This window comes from Panthera tigris, chromosome F2 (genome assembly GCF_018350195.1).
Source record: "Panthera tigris isolate Pti1 chromosome F2, P.tigris_Pti1_mat1.1, whole genome shotgun sequence".
Lineage (NCBI taxonomy): Eukaryota > Metazoa > Chordata > Mammalia > Carnivora > Felidae > Panthera > Panthera tigris.
This window is the reverse complement of record NC_056676.1, coordinates 20,832,596-20,848,760: the sequence shown is the minus strand read 5'-3', so window position 1 is coordinate 20,848,760 and position 16,165 is coordinate 20,832,596. Positions and strand designations below refer to the sequence as shown.

General features: G+C 43.1%; 1 long non-coding RNA gene across 1 annotated transcript in view; it reads left to right on the top strand.

Annotated features, from left to right (window-relative positions):
• The first annotated feature begins 4,839 nt into the window (after window positions 1-4,839).
• The window catches only part of LOC122235062, a 28,241-nt gene continuing 16,915 nt past the window's right edge, over window positions 4,840-16,165 (top strand). Inside the window, exons 1-2 of the long non-coding RNA XR_006213168.1 lie at window positions 4,840-5,320; window positions 8,708-8,970. This is a non-coding gene — a long non-coding RNA (uncharacterized LOC122235062). The remainder of the gene's footprint in view (window positions 5,321-8,707; window positions 8,971-16,165) is intronic.

Genomic DNA, 16,165 nt, shown 5'->3' with positions numbered 1-16,165 from the left:
TATGAATACACTAACACGACCAAATAAAACAAATAAAATATGTGATAGAGCCTGTGTGCATATTCTTGCTTCCTCTCTTTCTTTTTTAATTTTTCTTAATGTTTATTCATTTTATTTTTATTTTTTTTAGGTTTCAACTGTATGAATTAATACTTCATTGTATGAGATTTCTGTAATATTTTTTAAAGTAAACATGGATACACTTAGTATAAAAATTATTAAAAAGTAGTGTAAGAACAAGATATTGAAAGATACTTTTTCTTAAAATGCAAAATAACATATAACAAAGGAATGTTTAAACTGAGAAAAATCTGTATAATTTTTGGGGGGTAATCAAAAGCAATGAACTTATGAAATAAGTAAGCACTGTATCTTTTAAGGATTAAGTACCATAACTGTTGTATGGATTAGGGAGTGTGTTTTATGATTATTATGTTTATTCATTTTAGAGAGAGAATGAGAGAGAGCATAAGCAGCGGAGAGGTGGAGAGAGAGAAGGAGACACAGAATCTGAAGCAGGCTCCAGGCTCTGAGCTGTCAGCACAGACCCCGACGTGGGTCTTGAACCCACAAACCCTGAGCTCATGACCTGAGCCAAAGTCGGACGCTTAACTGACTGAGCCACCCAGGCACCCCTTCCTCTCTTTCCTGAGTCTCATGTGCCCCTGCTCTCTGTCTTTCACACAGAACCCAGGCTTAAAAGCCAATGTGTTCTGTATAAAGGAGTTTCATTCCCAGAGTATTTGTAAATTAAAGCGACCTTTGAGGCTAAAAGTCCTCTTTCAAAAGCAAACTTCCGTGAAAATGGGCCGAGCCAGAGACACCAGAAGTGACAACAGAGAAAGGCAGCATGGAGCTTGGAGGAGTGGAAGAAACGGTTGCCACATATCTTGGATGTGACTCTTCCAACTGAGGGACAGGATTCTCATTCCTGGGCTGGATGCTCTGGGAGCTGTAGTCCTCTGAGAGAAGGAAGAAAGGAAAGTCCTGGTAAGATTCAATGAAGAGGGAATTTATTGTTTGAAAGCCATTGATGCCTCTATTTTGTATTTTTTTTGTCAGGGAACTCAGCCTTGGAGTTCACTCATGGATCAGTAAAAACTTACTGAGTGTCTACGTTGTATCATGAGCTATTCTAAGCGCTAGGAATATATATCAGTGAACAAAATAGGCAAAAATCCCTGCTACCCTGGGGCTTACATTCTAGGCAGAGTACAGAAAATAAAAATAGCACAGAGCTTAGAAGAGTATAGAGAAATGGCTTTGATAGTAGTCTATCAGCAAGTGGTAAGTACTATATATAATATAAAACATATTGTACATATATTATATATAAATATAAAAATATAAAAAGGGCCAAGGGAAAAGGAAAGCTATGTGAGGTGTGCAGTTTTAAAGGTATGATGGGTCAAGTGGAACTAGGTTAGAAATCATGTAAATAATTTGTAAATACCCCATGACTTGGAAAGTAAGTATTATGCTTTTAAACAATTCAAGGGTCCAATAAGAAATGATGGTGGAAACAAAATATTTCAAAGTGTCCAATGTGCTGGAGATTCCCAGTCCCATTTCCACCCCACCCCCACCTGCACTGCAGGGTTCTGGGGTTTTTCTGGGCAGATGTCGCCTACCAAGTGGGACGCCTTTCAGGGTCTTCAGGCCGCAGCCACCTCTAGTCTGCTTCATTTTTCAACACTGTTTTATCCACTTTCCCGGATCTCACTTTGTCCAATTTTGTTTTCTGGCTTCCTCCCCACTGCAGTGTCCAGGAGAAGAATACAGTTGTAAGCCTACATACTGTGTGTCTAGACATTTTAAAGTTGAAAATCAAACTAATTAAATAAATATGTTAAACATGTTAAATAAAATATGTTCTAAACTCCCAGTTTGACTTGTATACTTCATGACACGCTGGCCAGGGTGCATTCAGAATTTTTGATTTTCTTGAATTCTACACTTGGATGAGGTATGAGAGGGAAAGCCACCTGCAGGCCCTTGACCCTCAGTAGACCCACTTCTCTTCCCACCCCCATCCTTGTTCTGTACCCAGCACACCCCATTTTCTTCTCTCTGCTGGCCCTGTCCTGCTCCCAACACTCCTCTCCCCAGACACCCACACCTCTCCTATCCCTATATTTTTCCAACCCACATGTCCAACTTCCATCTAATCCCTGAAAACAGCCTCCTCCTGGCCAGACCTCGGATTTGGAGTTGCACACACCTACGACGCAGTCCACATCTGGGACAACAGACCTATTGCATAGGCTCATCTACTCCCTGCATGTGAAGGCCAGGAACATACTCTGGGTGGGCAAATATTGGCTACATGGACTCTGTACCATGAGGAGGGGTATATCCAAAAGCGGGTCAGAGTGAGGCACAGGGAAAGAAAGAGCAGAGACCTAGTGTGCGCAGTCTTGAGCCAACACCTAATATTGTTACTGGTACCGTAGAGTTGTCTCAGCATTCTTTGATTATTTCCCTATCATTGAAGTAGCACCCTTTATTTAAGTTTATTTATGTTAGTAATCTCTACACCTAACATGGGGTTCGAACTCATGACCCTGAGGCCAAGAGTGACACACTCTTCTGGCTAAATCAACCAGGCAACCCCAAAGTAGGACTCTTTAAATCACAAAACCAAATACCTACCATGCACCATACTATATTTTTGTAGTGTTTTGCCTTTGAACAAATATTGTTAATGACACATCCTTGAAGTGGTTTATTTTGACTTTAATTGATCCCAGAGCCTAATTAATTATGGAATACGTTTTGTCACCTATTACCTCTTAAAACAAGGTGCTTTTCCCTCTGTAAACAACTAAAATAAACAAGCGATTGCTAACATTAAAAAATAATTCCCAGTCCACTTTCTTTTTAAATGTTTAATTCTTTATTTTGAGAGAGAGAGCGCTAGCAGGGGAGGGGCAGAGACAGAATCCCAAGCAGGCTCTGTGCTGTCAGCTCAACGAGGGGCTCAATCTCACGACCCAACGGTGAGATCCTGACCTTAGCTGAAATCAAGAGTCTGTCACTTAACCAACTGAACCACCCAGGCGCCCCATCCCCAGTCTATTTTCAATGTGTGTGAAGCAAGTGGTGCTTGAGGATTACCGAAAAACATACCAAAGCAAGTAGCAATTAACCAGAGGCTCATTGCATTTGAAAAAGAAAGTATATGGAATGAAAAGTCCCCCACTTACTTTCCAGTTCCATTCCCATGGGAAACCACCGTCCAGCATTTTGTATCCTTCCCAAAAGTTTTCTCTGCTTGTACAGACACATTCATACCCTATGCAGATTCCTTTTTTGATAGGAGAGGGAAGTACCAAAACCTGGATTATATTCATCTGCAATTTGCTTTTTTCCCTTAATAATAATACGTTATGGGCATCTTTTCAGGTCAGTATACATAGAGGGCAACCACATTTTTCTTATTAGATGCTTAATATTGATGGATGTCCCCATTCATCATCACTGAAATCATTTCCATTATCATATTTCTACAGATAATACTGCTTTGTGTGTGTTATGTGTATATGTGTATATATTCATATATCTTTAAGAATTTGTAGAGGAGTCCAAGAAATGGGATTGGTATAGTCCATAGAGTACACAACTATCTTCCCAAAGTGCTGTGATCTTTCCTATAACCATCAATAGTATGCCTTTTCTCCCTCACTTACATCACACAAACATCATATGCATCTTTTGAATTTTTGCCAATCCCATAAGTAAAAAACCTTATCTCTAATTTGTATTTCTTCAATTGCTTTTTATAAATTTTTTTTGTTCATTTATTTATTTTTGAGAGACATAGTGAGCAGGGGAAGGACAGAGAGAGAGGAGACGGAATCCCAACCAGGCTCCACGCTGTTAAGGCAAAGTCCCATTAGGGGCTCAAACTCGCCAACTGTGACCTCATGACCTGAGCCAAAACCAGGAGTCCTGTGCTTAATCGACTGAGCCACCCAGGTGCCCCGCATTTCTTCATTTCTTAAATTATTAGTTCAGTGAATGCATGTTTATAGGTCTCTGGTCATTCTTCTTCTTTTTTTTATTAAACTTTGTTGTTTTTTTGTTTGAGACAAAGCCCGCGCATGTGCACGCAGGCGAGCGGGGGAGGGGCAGAGGGAGAGGCTGAGAGAGAATCTTAAGCCTTGAGCGCGGAGTGATCAGAGAAGGGAGCAAAAGTGAAAGCACTGCGGCCTTTGCCTTTCGTAAAAAGTGAGTCGAAGTCTGTTTTTATTGTCATTTTGGTAATTAGCCTTGTGAGATTGTGAATTGCTGTATAGTAACCATTAAAGCCGCGTGCACTTCAGGGGAATGGAGGGCCTCGGGCTGGAAGCATCAGTGAGGAGGAAGAAGAACCTCTCCTGGCTCCGTGGTACCAGGCGTGTAGGGCGTTGCGGGGAGGACAAGAGGGAAGCCGTGACCTCAGGGGAGATCCATATTTTGGTTAGAGCAAGAAGCGGAGAACATTCAGGAAGGAGGTAGAGAGTATTGGGGTGGGGGTGGGGTTGTTAATGCCCAGGGGCTGGTGTGAGGGTTTCGGGGTCTGGGGAGGGATGGGAGACGCGGAAAGGATGAGGAAAGTGTGATACGTGGGTAGAGACCCGCAGGGCGGGAGAGGAGCGGCCTGGGTGTCTGGAGGCTTGGTGGAGTGAACCGATTTACAGGCATAATGAGATTAGCCCTAATAGACTCGAAAGAGCCGAGGGTGCGGATGCCGCCAGTGGTTTTTCATTAGTAGTTAAATTAGCTCCCGTTTAGTTTTGTTAGTTTCCTTCATGTGCTTTGGAATCTTGTTCGCGGCCTTTGTTTTGTTTACTTTCTTTCGTTTTGTTGCGGGGCGTGTGTGTATTGGTGGGGGGGGAGCGGGAGGGTTTGCCTTATTTCTTCCCAAGCTCACGCCCCTCTGGCCCTTTCGTTGTGCCTTGCAGGGAGGCTCCTGGGGCCGTCTAGGTCAGCACCAGGTGTTTTCCTGGTTGCCGACTCCCCATTCAACAGAGATCAAGGGCAAGTCCAGTGGCCCCGGGGCTTGAGAGTTGGTTCCGTCCATGCTGCTCCGCGCTGCATCCTGCGGGTGTGAATGGGCACCTTCATTCCAGCTGCAGCCCCGTGCGGTGACCCCCAGTTAGACTTCTTTACACAGCTGGGGAAGCCCGTCTCTGCCCCAGGTTCATCCAGTTAGCCTGGCTCTGGTCTGCCAGCCATGAGGGTAAAAGCCACAAGAGACACTAGGAAATGTAGTGGGGGAGCCAGCATACTCCTTCCGCTGACCCGGAAGCATTTCAGCTGCATCAAAGATTGAAAGGTAAAAAGAGAATCTAATTTTTTGAAAGTAATCAGAGCTGGGGAGGGTCTTTGGAAGAAAATAGTTGTGTAAAACAAAAGATAAATGATTACAGTGAATTAAAAGCTCTTGCAAATCAATTTTTATTGAGATATTTTACATATATATGATATATTAGTTTCAGGTGAACAACGTAATGATTCGGTTTTTGTGTATCTTGCAAAATGATCAGTCTAGTTAACATCCATCACCACACATAGTTACAAATGTATTTTTCCTAGTGATGAGAACTTTAAAGATCTACTCTGGTAGCAACTTTTAAATATACAATATAGAATTATTATCATAGCATGCTGTACATTATAGCCCCAGGATTTATTTAGGTTTCATAACTAAAAGTTTGTACCTCTTGACCCCCTTCACCCATTTCACCCACCCTCTCCTTCTGCCTCTAGAAACCAGCAGTCTATTCTCTGTATCAGAGTTCGGTTGATTTTTTTTCCTTTTTATATTACATATATAGGTGAGATCATACGGTATTTATCCTTTTCTGTCTGACTTATTTCGCTTAGTGTAATGCCCTCAAGTAAGCAAATGGTAAGGTTTCCTTCTTTCTTAAGGCTGAAAAATATTTTGTTGTACATATATGCCACATTTTATTTACCCATTCATCCATCGATAGACACTTAGCTTGCTCTCATATCTTGGCTATTGTAAAGCTGCAATGAACATGTAGATGTCTTTTCAAGTTAGTTTGTTTCATTTGCTTACAAATCAATTTTTAAATAACCAATAATAATCAATAGAAAAATCAACAATAAATATAAGCAGCTCATCAAAAAAAAACCCCCACAAATATATATTTTAAATATATAAAGAATCTAGAAATGTCACTATGGAAGAAAGGAAAATTAAAGCTACGCGGAATACTATTTTCACTAGTGTGTCGCACAAGATAGGGTACCAGATACTCTATCTTTGCATGGTGCTGAACTATCACAAAAGCAGATGGGTCAAAGAAATGCTTAACGTATTTTTTTTATGTTTCACATCCCTATGCATTTAAACATGCTGTTCCTTCTGCATAGAATGTTCTTTGGCCCTTTGTCTTATAGATTTACATCTAACTCCAACTCACCCATTAAACTCAGCTCATCTCCCTTTCTCCAGGAAGCCTTCCTTAGTTTACCATCATGACCATCCTAGTCCTATTAATCTCTCTTCTAGTCTTCTGTGTAATCTCTTTTTGTTGTTTTTTAAATTTGATCATATCCTTGTCTCATTGATTTCAGTCATTGATTTACTTGTTCCTTTTCCCAACTACTCTGTGAGAGCGCCAAGTCTAATTTGATTTTGCGTTCCCAAGGCCTAGCTCACTGGAAGTACTCAAAGATTCTTTGTTGGATGTATGAATGAAGAACTTGTTACTTCACTCGGAGATTATACATAGTTGGTTTAGCCACGCTAGGTTATGTGCTAAGCACTCTCCACTGGGAGGCAGTGTTGTGCAGTGAAAAGCTCTTAGCTTCGCAAGCAGAAAGCCAGGGTTCCCACAACAGTTCTGCCTCCTTCTACCTGCCCGTCCCTGGGCCATGGACAATCTTGAGATGCTGACAAGATGGGAAGAATGAGAAGAATATTTTTCTTACAGAATTTTTGAGAGGATTATAGATAATGTAGCTAGGTAATTTAGGTAAACTATCCAGCATACGATAGATGCATTTATCATAAGGTAGCTCTTGATTACTTGTTTATAATAATAAGCACAATTGCAGATAAAGGCCTAGATCAAAGGCGTGATCTTCATAACCATACTGCAAATGATCCTCACTCGAAAAGCTACCAGCCCAGCTCTCACCTCTGTCAGAGGGACCAGGGTTGGAAGCCTAGGGTTCAAAGGTTTTCAGGGCTCCATAGGACTAGGAGTTCCACTGGGGCTTAAGCAAGTCAAGGGCTTGAGGGACTATTATTGCCAGGCCCTGGTTCAGCTGCATGTGCATTAAATAGATTTTTGTACACTGGCCTGGGAAACAAGCCACCATCTATAATTCTGTTTCTATGGGGAAAGGCTTTCTGTGTTCCAAACAACCAACTTACTAATGAACTCCTGGAACACAACCTATTTGTCGACGGGGACCGGCTGACTGGGTTTACATGGCTGAGCCAGCCGCCTGAGCGACTGCACAGTGTTGATCTAATTATAATGAATTCTCTACGGTGACTAATCGAGCTGTGGTCTCCACAATTGAAGAGGAATTTTGAAAAATTGGAGAGCATTCTACAGAGAACCACAAAGATGATGAAGGCCTGAAGGAAAATCTGGTCTCTGTAGTTTTAAGAGGACTGCAGAAACCACCCATGTAATAATCCTCTCAAATGAAAAAAAAAAGTGTTTGATTCTTTACCGTGTCAAGTGCATTTATTATTTGCAAATTGACAATGAGTTAATTCGTACAGAAGGGAACCGGTGTTTGTGGAGGGCCCATATCAGGCCATCAAACACTTCACGGACCTTTTATACACATTATTTAAACATATCCTTATGACCATCCTCCCAGATAGACATCATTATGTCTATTTCACAGATAAGGAGACTGATTTTCAGTGAGATTAATTTGTCAAAAATCTGATAGCTGATCATGCAGAACATAGATTCAAATGCGGGCCAGATTAATTCCAAAGACCCTCTAACCCATTTTCTACATTGCAGCCAGAGGGACCTTTTTGAAGCATAAACTTGATAATGTCCTTCTCCTGCAGAAAACATTTCCATGGTCCCGCTCTGCCTCCAGGATAAAAGTCAAGCCGAAGGGACCCTGAGTGTCTTGCCTCCCGTACACCACCCTTGTCTCCTGCCATCACCTGCCGTCGCCTCGTTCCCTCAGCCCCACCGCTGTGTCCAGATATCTTTCTGTTTGTGACTCCTCCCTCTGCTTCAGGCTTCCCAGCCTTCACACACACAGGAAAAGCTTTCCTGCTTTTCCTCTTCTGTTGACCAACTTTCTCCTCTTCACCCTATGGATCTCAGCTTGTACATGCCTTCCTTTGGAGGCCTTCCCTGTACCTCCACGTACAGGCTAATCAGCCCTTCTCCATGATCTCCCTGAGTATCACGTTTCCCATATCACAGTATTTACCACTGCATCGTAACTGCATGTTACAGTTTAGCCTTAAATACCACCCCCACCACACACACACACACACACACACACACACACACACACACACACGTACACATCTTACTCAATAATTATTTGTGAAACAAATGTCAAGCGATCATATCACAAGTTATTTTTACAAACAATAGTTAAAATATTGACATTTACAAAACATTTACCTTTAAAAAAAAAAGAAAAAAGAGGATTTGAGGTTATCCTGATCGTAACATGGCTCTCCCTTGTTTTCCAGTGTGTTTTCTTGAAAGGAAGGAAAGAAAGACAGCTGCCAGTAGGATGCTGGGTGTTGGGTAAAACGTTCGCATGCCCATGGGAGTGTGTCCCCGGTGGGCATCATCCATCATCTGGGTCATGGCAGAAAAGAGATTGAGAACCTTCCATCTCCTAGCTTCAGGAAAGACCCAGTGAATCCATTACATTCGAAAGAACATTGATCTTTGTACCATCCTCCAGAGAGAAATCTCCAACCCTATCTGGTGTCAAACGACCCTGGAGGTAAGGAAAGTCGTCCTTTTGTTTAACTTTAATAAGCCCGGTTTTTGTGTGTGCTCTCGGCAACAGAGTAAAAGCAGTCCTCTCCCTCCACACAGTGGTTCTTCTGCAGTTCGTGTCCATTTCTGATGCTTCTTAAGTCATCCTGAAGCGTTTCCTCTCTAGGCTGTATGATCCCAGGTCCTCTAGCCCCTCTTTGCCGGTTGCTGAATGACTATTTGGCTTTTGCTGTGAACTCTCTCCACATTCTCTCAATCCCATTGAGCTATGGAGACCAGAGCCAGCCCCAGCTCTGTTACAGCTCAGATCCGTGCAAAGCAGTGTAGCAATTACCTCATGATAGAGACATGCTTTTCATTTGCCACAGTTCTCCGCTTGCATTTTTTTTAATCATCAGAACTGCAGGGTTGTGACAATTCCTCCCGGTCAACTGGCTATCCACTAAAGCTATACTTTCGATTTTCCAGCCAACTGCTTTTGAGCGGTTGGCACCTTGCCTTTGAATATGTTCACTTTTCAGCTCCAAGTGCACAACCCTGAATTTTTCTCTGCTGAACTCCATCCGGTCTATGTCCCGTTATTCCAGTTGACCAGCATTGCCTTCTATGACTACTCTAGCCTGTAGGAATCTTTCCCTTTTGTGGTACCTCCGGGTTTGTGTTAGCTGCCTACTTCCTGTGCGTATTTCCCATTGATCAGTGCATTAGTCAGTTTAGGCTAAATTATGCTGCTGGAAACAAATCACCCCCAAATCTCAGTGGCTTAACACGATACTTTTAGCTTTTCTTTTCCTTATTTGCACTACATTGTCCACTCTGATCATCACACTCATTCCATGGTCCAGGGTAGCAAAAGTTCTACCATCTTGTGACACCGCCATCTCAACGCGATGAGGTTTTCAGGGTTTGCTGGGGCAGAGGCACAAAGCATGGAGGATGGAGAAGTTTTACACGTTCCTTCCATCTAGATGTGACACATGTTGCTTATGCTAACGTTTCTTTGGTTAAAGCAAATCGCATGACTGTGACTAATTCCAAGGGGATACGTGCTCTGAAGGAGAGAACTGAAGAGAAATCTTCGTATTCATTCATTGATAAGGTCTCTCACAACCCATGAAATTCTAATTTTCCTAAACACAGTGACCTTGTCTTTTCTTTCTGTATCATCTGTACATACTTGTAAGAAGACTTCTGGATTTGGGGCTTATTTTTCTCCCACTGAGCATCTCTTACAAAAATAGAAGCATTTTTCTATTCCACGGTCCAGATTATATAGGAAGATATTAGGTCAAAGACCAGATTCCACAAAAAGCTGCCAGCAGAATAATAAGACTGGGTCCTAATATACACTTTTCTCCACTGATAAGGGTGCTGTTCAAAGTAAGATTGTTAGGAAACCAGTGGCATGAACTTGTGACAGACATGTCTCTCAATCTGCCACATCCACTGCTCAGCCAGATACGTACGCTATTATAACTGATTGTATGTTACAAATAGAAGACGTGCAGACCGTCCCCAGTGTTTTAAAATCTAAATAAGACAAAGGCGTCTTCTGGAGGAGCTGAGCGCCCCACTTAGCCTCTAGGGAGCTCCGCGACCTTGGGAAAGTCAACCCACCCCAGTAGACTTGGGCTTCAGCAGTATCTGGGAGTAGGGTGGGACTTGACCTGTGATTTGAAGCTCTAGTTGCTTACCTGAGTGCCTTGAAGAGTGTTTCTTAAAAATGGATCCTTAGGCCTCACTTAGACCTTCTAACTCATCTAGGACAGCACCTGGAATCTATTCAGAGTCGAGTAGATAACCCCTAATGATATCTTTAAATGTGGACTGCTTATCCAAAATCTATAAAGAGCTCTCCAAACTCCACACCCAAAAAACAAATAACCCAGTGAAGAAATGGGCAGAAAGCATGAATAGACACTTCTCTAAAGAAGACATCTGGATGGCCAACAGGCACATGAAAAGATGCTCAACGTCGCTCCTCATCAGGGAAATACAAATCAAAACCACACTCAGATATCACCTCACGCCAGTCAGAGTGGCCAAAATGAGCAAATCAGGAGACTATAGATGCTGGAGAGGATGTGGAGAAACGGGAACCCTCTTGCACTGTTGGTGGGAATGCAAACTGGTGCAGCCACTCTGGAAAACAGTGTGGAGGTTCCTCAGAAAATTAAAAATAGACCTACCCTATGACCCAGCAATAGCACTGCTAGGAATTTACCCAAGGGTTGCAGGAGTACTGATGCATAGGGGCACTTGTACCCCAATGTTTATAGCAGCACTCTCAACAACAGCCAAATTATGGAAAGAGCCTAAATGTCCATCAACTGATGGATGGATAAAGAAATTGTGGTTTATATACACAATGGAGTACTACGTGGCAATGAGAAAGAATGAAATATGGCCCTTTGTAGCAACGTGGATGGAACTGGAGAGTGTGATGCTAAGTGAAATAAGCCATACAGAGAAAGACAGATATCATATGTTTTCACTCTTATGTGGATCCTGAGAAACTTAACAGAAACCCATAGGGGAGGAGAAGGAAAAAAAAAAAAAATAGGTTAGAGTGGGAGAGAGCCAAAGCATAAGAGACTCTTAAAAACTGAGAGCAAACTGAGGGCTGATGGGGGGTGGGAGGGAGGGGAGCGTGGGTGATGGGTATTGAGGAGGGCACCTGTTGGGATGAGCACTGGGTGTTGTATGAAAACCAATTTGACAATAGATTTCATATATTTAAAAATAAAATAAAATAAAATAAATGTGGGCTACTCCACAGTTCTAGCCTTGACCTTCTCCTCTCAGACTTCTCTCACTTCAGTTGCCATTCATTTTTTTCTTTTCTTTTTTTTTAAAAAAAATTTTTTTTTAACGTTTATTTATTTTTGAGACAGAGAGAGAGCATGAACGGGGGAGGGGCAGAGAGAGAGGGAGACACAGAATCCAAAGCAGGCTCCAGGCTCTGAGCCATCAGCCCAGAGCCTGACACGGGGCTCGAACTCACGGACCGCGAGATCGTGACCTGAGCTGAAGTCGGACGCTTAACCAACTGAGCCACCCAGGCGCCCCTATTGCCATTCATTTTAATAGGACTCTATACCTTCAGTTCAAACCTGAGACCACAAAACTGACTTCATCATTTCTTCAGGCCCTAAACCGCTATGTAAATAACCCAGATTTCCCAGAGATGAACCATATAACCATCCATCCAATTAATGAAGCCGGAGAAACCTGGATTCATTTTAGATTCCTCCCTCTCCCCGCCCAGTTAATCCTTCAGTCCTGAGCATCTCTCTCCTTTAAGCCCAGAGTCCCTACCCTAGCTCAGGCCTTCATCTGCTGCCTGGGTTATTACACTGGTCTCTTTCTACATTTCCCTGACTTGGCTCTGATTATCCCTCCACCCTCAATTTATACCCCTTGATTTCAGAGTGATCATTCTTTTTTTTTTAAGTTTATTTATTTTGAGAGAAAACGTGGGGGAGGGGCAGTGGGAGAGGGGGAGAGAGAATCTCAAGCAGGATCCTCGTTGGCCAGCGCAGAGCTGATGTGGGGCTCAGTTCCACAAACCATGAGATACCACCTGAGCAGAAACCGATAGTTGGCCACTTCACCGACTGAGCCACCCAGGTGCTCTCAAGAGTGATCATTCTAAGATGCAGTATCTGTTAAAAAGTCTTCAGTTGTTTTCCCACTGCCACTAGTTTAGAATCTAAATTCCCTTGCTTGGCATTCAGGCTCCTTCAGGATGTTCTCCCGCCATTTCAAGGCCATTGACATTGTTTTCCCTGCTCACAATATACCCTGCAGGGATCTCAGCTACCAGTGGTCCCTGAACTTGGTTGGTTGCTCTCCAATGGAAACATTATTCCTACACCCGCTTTCCGAACATGACCTGTCCACTGCCAGCTTGGGAAAGGCTTCACCGTCTCCTCCTGGACAACTGACAAACTACTGCTATGCTTCCAACATACTCTGCTCATACTTCCATTATCGCATTTGATTGGGTTGTAATGGCTTCTCTGCACATCCACTCCCCGCACCCTCCTCTCCCCCCCCCGCCCAGAATGGAAGCTACTAAAGGCCTGGGGCAATGCCTGACACAAAACCACACATATGTGGGGCGCCTGGGTGGCTCAGTTGGTTAAGCGTCTGACTTCGGCTCAGGTCACGATCTCGAGGTCCGTGAGTTCGAGCCCCACGTCGGTCTCTGAGCTGACAGCTCAGAGCCTGGAGCCTGTAGCCTGTAGCCTGTTTCAGATTCTGTGTCTGTTTCTCTGACCCTCCCCTGTTCATGCTCTGTCTCTCTCTGTCTCAAAAAAATAAACATTAAAAAAAAAATGTGAAGATTGAATTAAAAAAAAAACAAACACACATATGTGACGGACATATGAATGAACAAATGAATGAATGACCCTGTCAGCTCTGAACATCCTGTAAGTCTATGTATGCTTCAGTACAGAATAGCAAGTATAATATCAAATTCCATGATGAAATTAATACCTGGGCAATGATTTATAGCAAGGTGGGAATGAACAGAGGTTCTGAGCAGATGAGGAAGAAGTAGGGAGTGAATGGCCCAGAGCAGAAAAGGGAAAACTGACAAAATCCTGGGCACACAGCGCAGAAAACCCCAACTCTGCCCACTTAGTGCTGACGTTGTTTGAGGAGACTGAATTAAGTGAAGTGGCTAGAAAATTAAGATCCACTTGATTGGAAGTCAGTGAATACTATGATTTCACACTTGCAGCTGTTTTTCTCTGACCCTCTCCTGAAGTATTGACATGTGCTAAGCCTAAAAAAGCGGAAGCTGTCGTTAGAAAAACTAAAAAATGCACAACTCTAAAAGTAAAGAAATCTGATTGGTTCTTCCCCGGAGGCAAGCTTCATCGACAGGCTCCTTAATGCTCCTGCAATGACCAGGATTCAAATATGTGACTTCTGCGGCCAAAGCCATCATCACCGTAAAAAATGTCTCTCTTGTAATACATTTCTTGTTTAAACAAACCTTAGAGGACTGTTTGGTGCCAGATTCTTAGAACTGGCTGTACAATGCATTTTTTTTTTCTTGAATGTTTATGCTGCCCAGCCTGTAGAATTTCACTTAACAAAGAACGTTTAGTGTAAGGTAGTAATGTGGATGAATAGTTTTTTTGTGTGCTTACTAAAAGCGGGGGCTCCAGAGAACAAATCAAAAACCCATTAGGAATAATTCTGATTTACCCAATGATGGATAGAAATCATGCAGGGAAAGGGAGGAAATTATAAAAGATCTTATTCTAAAGATGCAACAGAATCAAATGTAGGCAAAGAACTGTTAAACCAAAACCAGAGCAGCCAACAGCTCAGCTATAGGAATGAGACACCACAACCAGCTCTCTGTCTCTCCTTCTGTGTCTCAGTCTCTCTTTCTCTGACACACACACACACACACACACACACACACACACACACTTCACAAGTGGAATCCACTCAGTCAGAACTGTGTCAGAGCAGAGACCCTCTTTTGGCTTGGCACTTAAACTTTACAAGAATTACTGGAATGAAATTTGTAGGCAGCAAACAACAGCAAGCAGTGTTAATATTATCTGCCATGTAATAAGTGTTTCACTTTAAAAGGCATCAGGTATGGGGCACCTGGGTGGCTCAGTCAGTTAAGCATCCAACTTTGGCTCAGTTCATGATCTCACGGTCCGTGAGTTCAAGCCCTGCGTCGGGCTCTGTGCTGACAGCTCAGAGCCTGGAGCCTGCTTCGGATTCTGTGTCTCCCTCTCTCTCTGCCCCTCCCCTGCTCATGCTGTCTCTCTCTCTCTCTCTCTCTCTCTCTCTCTCTCTCTCTCTGTCAAAAATAAATAAACATTAAAAAAAGTTTTAAAGGCAGCAGGTGAGATTTTAACATCTGCTATGGGGTGGTTTTAGACAATCTCTCCTTTCGAACAGCCCCCTACCACCTCTTTTGCTCTGTACCCACCAGAGTGTATATCCACAGCAATGAAGAAGAAACCCAAATCCAAATAGCAAGATCGTGGAAATTCTTTTTGCAGATCAGCTTCAGTCTGCAGCCTCTGCTAGGGGAAGGGAAATGGATTGGGTCAGGTCAACAGGAGGGAAAATCTCCTTTGACCTAAACCTTTTTCACTGTGATTCCTCACACAGGGGACTTTGGATGAGGCATGGGGTCCTGTCCTGGGTGTGGCCCTGGCCTCAGAGCCCATCACATAATAGAGGCAGCAGAATATGTGGATTCAGCAGTGGTTGACGTTCCTGCTTTTCCCTTACTTTACTATGAACTTGCAACTTTTTTTTTTGGAGATTGTTTATTATGCTAAAATGTAGCCTTTTTGGAAAAGGTTGATGATCACTTTGTGAACTTCGGTTAGGCCAATGATGACAGAATAGAATCTGAGTCGTCTAAAGTGCATCCTTCTAAGGAGATCCCCATGTGCTACCAGCCATTTCCCCTTCCCAATACAGCTGTCCTTTGTCACCCATACTGTTACCATCTTCTCTCTGTCACATAGCCTCACGCCTGCTATGGTAGTCTATTCTGGCTGCCTTAACAAAATACCATGCACTGGGGGCTTATAAACAATATACATTGATTTCTCACAGTTCTGGATTCTCACAGTTCTGGAGTCTGAGAAGTCCAAAATCAAGGTCCTGGCAAGGTACCTTCCAAGGTACCTTCTGAGGCCTCTCCTCGTGGATTGTCCGTGGTTGTCTTCTCCCTGTGTGCTCACATACCTCTTCTTTGTACTCAAGTTGGATGTGTGTTGCGGTGGGAGTAAAGAGAAAAAGAATGAGAAAAAGAGAAAACTTTCTAGTGTTTCCTCCTCCTTTTATGAGGACTCTACTCCTATTGGATAAGGGCCTGACCCTTATGACTTTAATTACCTCCATAACGGCCCTATCTCCAAATACAGTCACCTCAGGGGTTGGGGCTTCAAAATATGAATTTGAAGAAGACACAATTCAGTCTATAGCATCACCCTTGCTTCCTTCCTCCCACCTCGCTTCCTACTTATCTTTGCCTCTAGAGACTAAGTGGCAGTACCAGGAGTAGACGTGGCAGGAAAAGAACTAGGAAAATTGGGCCGAGCAGAGAAAGGCATGTAGAGGCAGGAAGTGGATGAACTGAAGTGAATGGTGCCATCATTCATTTAGTTTTGCAAGCAGAGTGGAGCTTTAAATTTGGACCC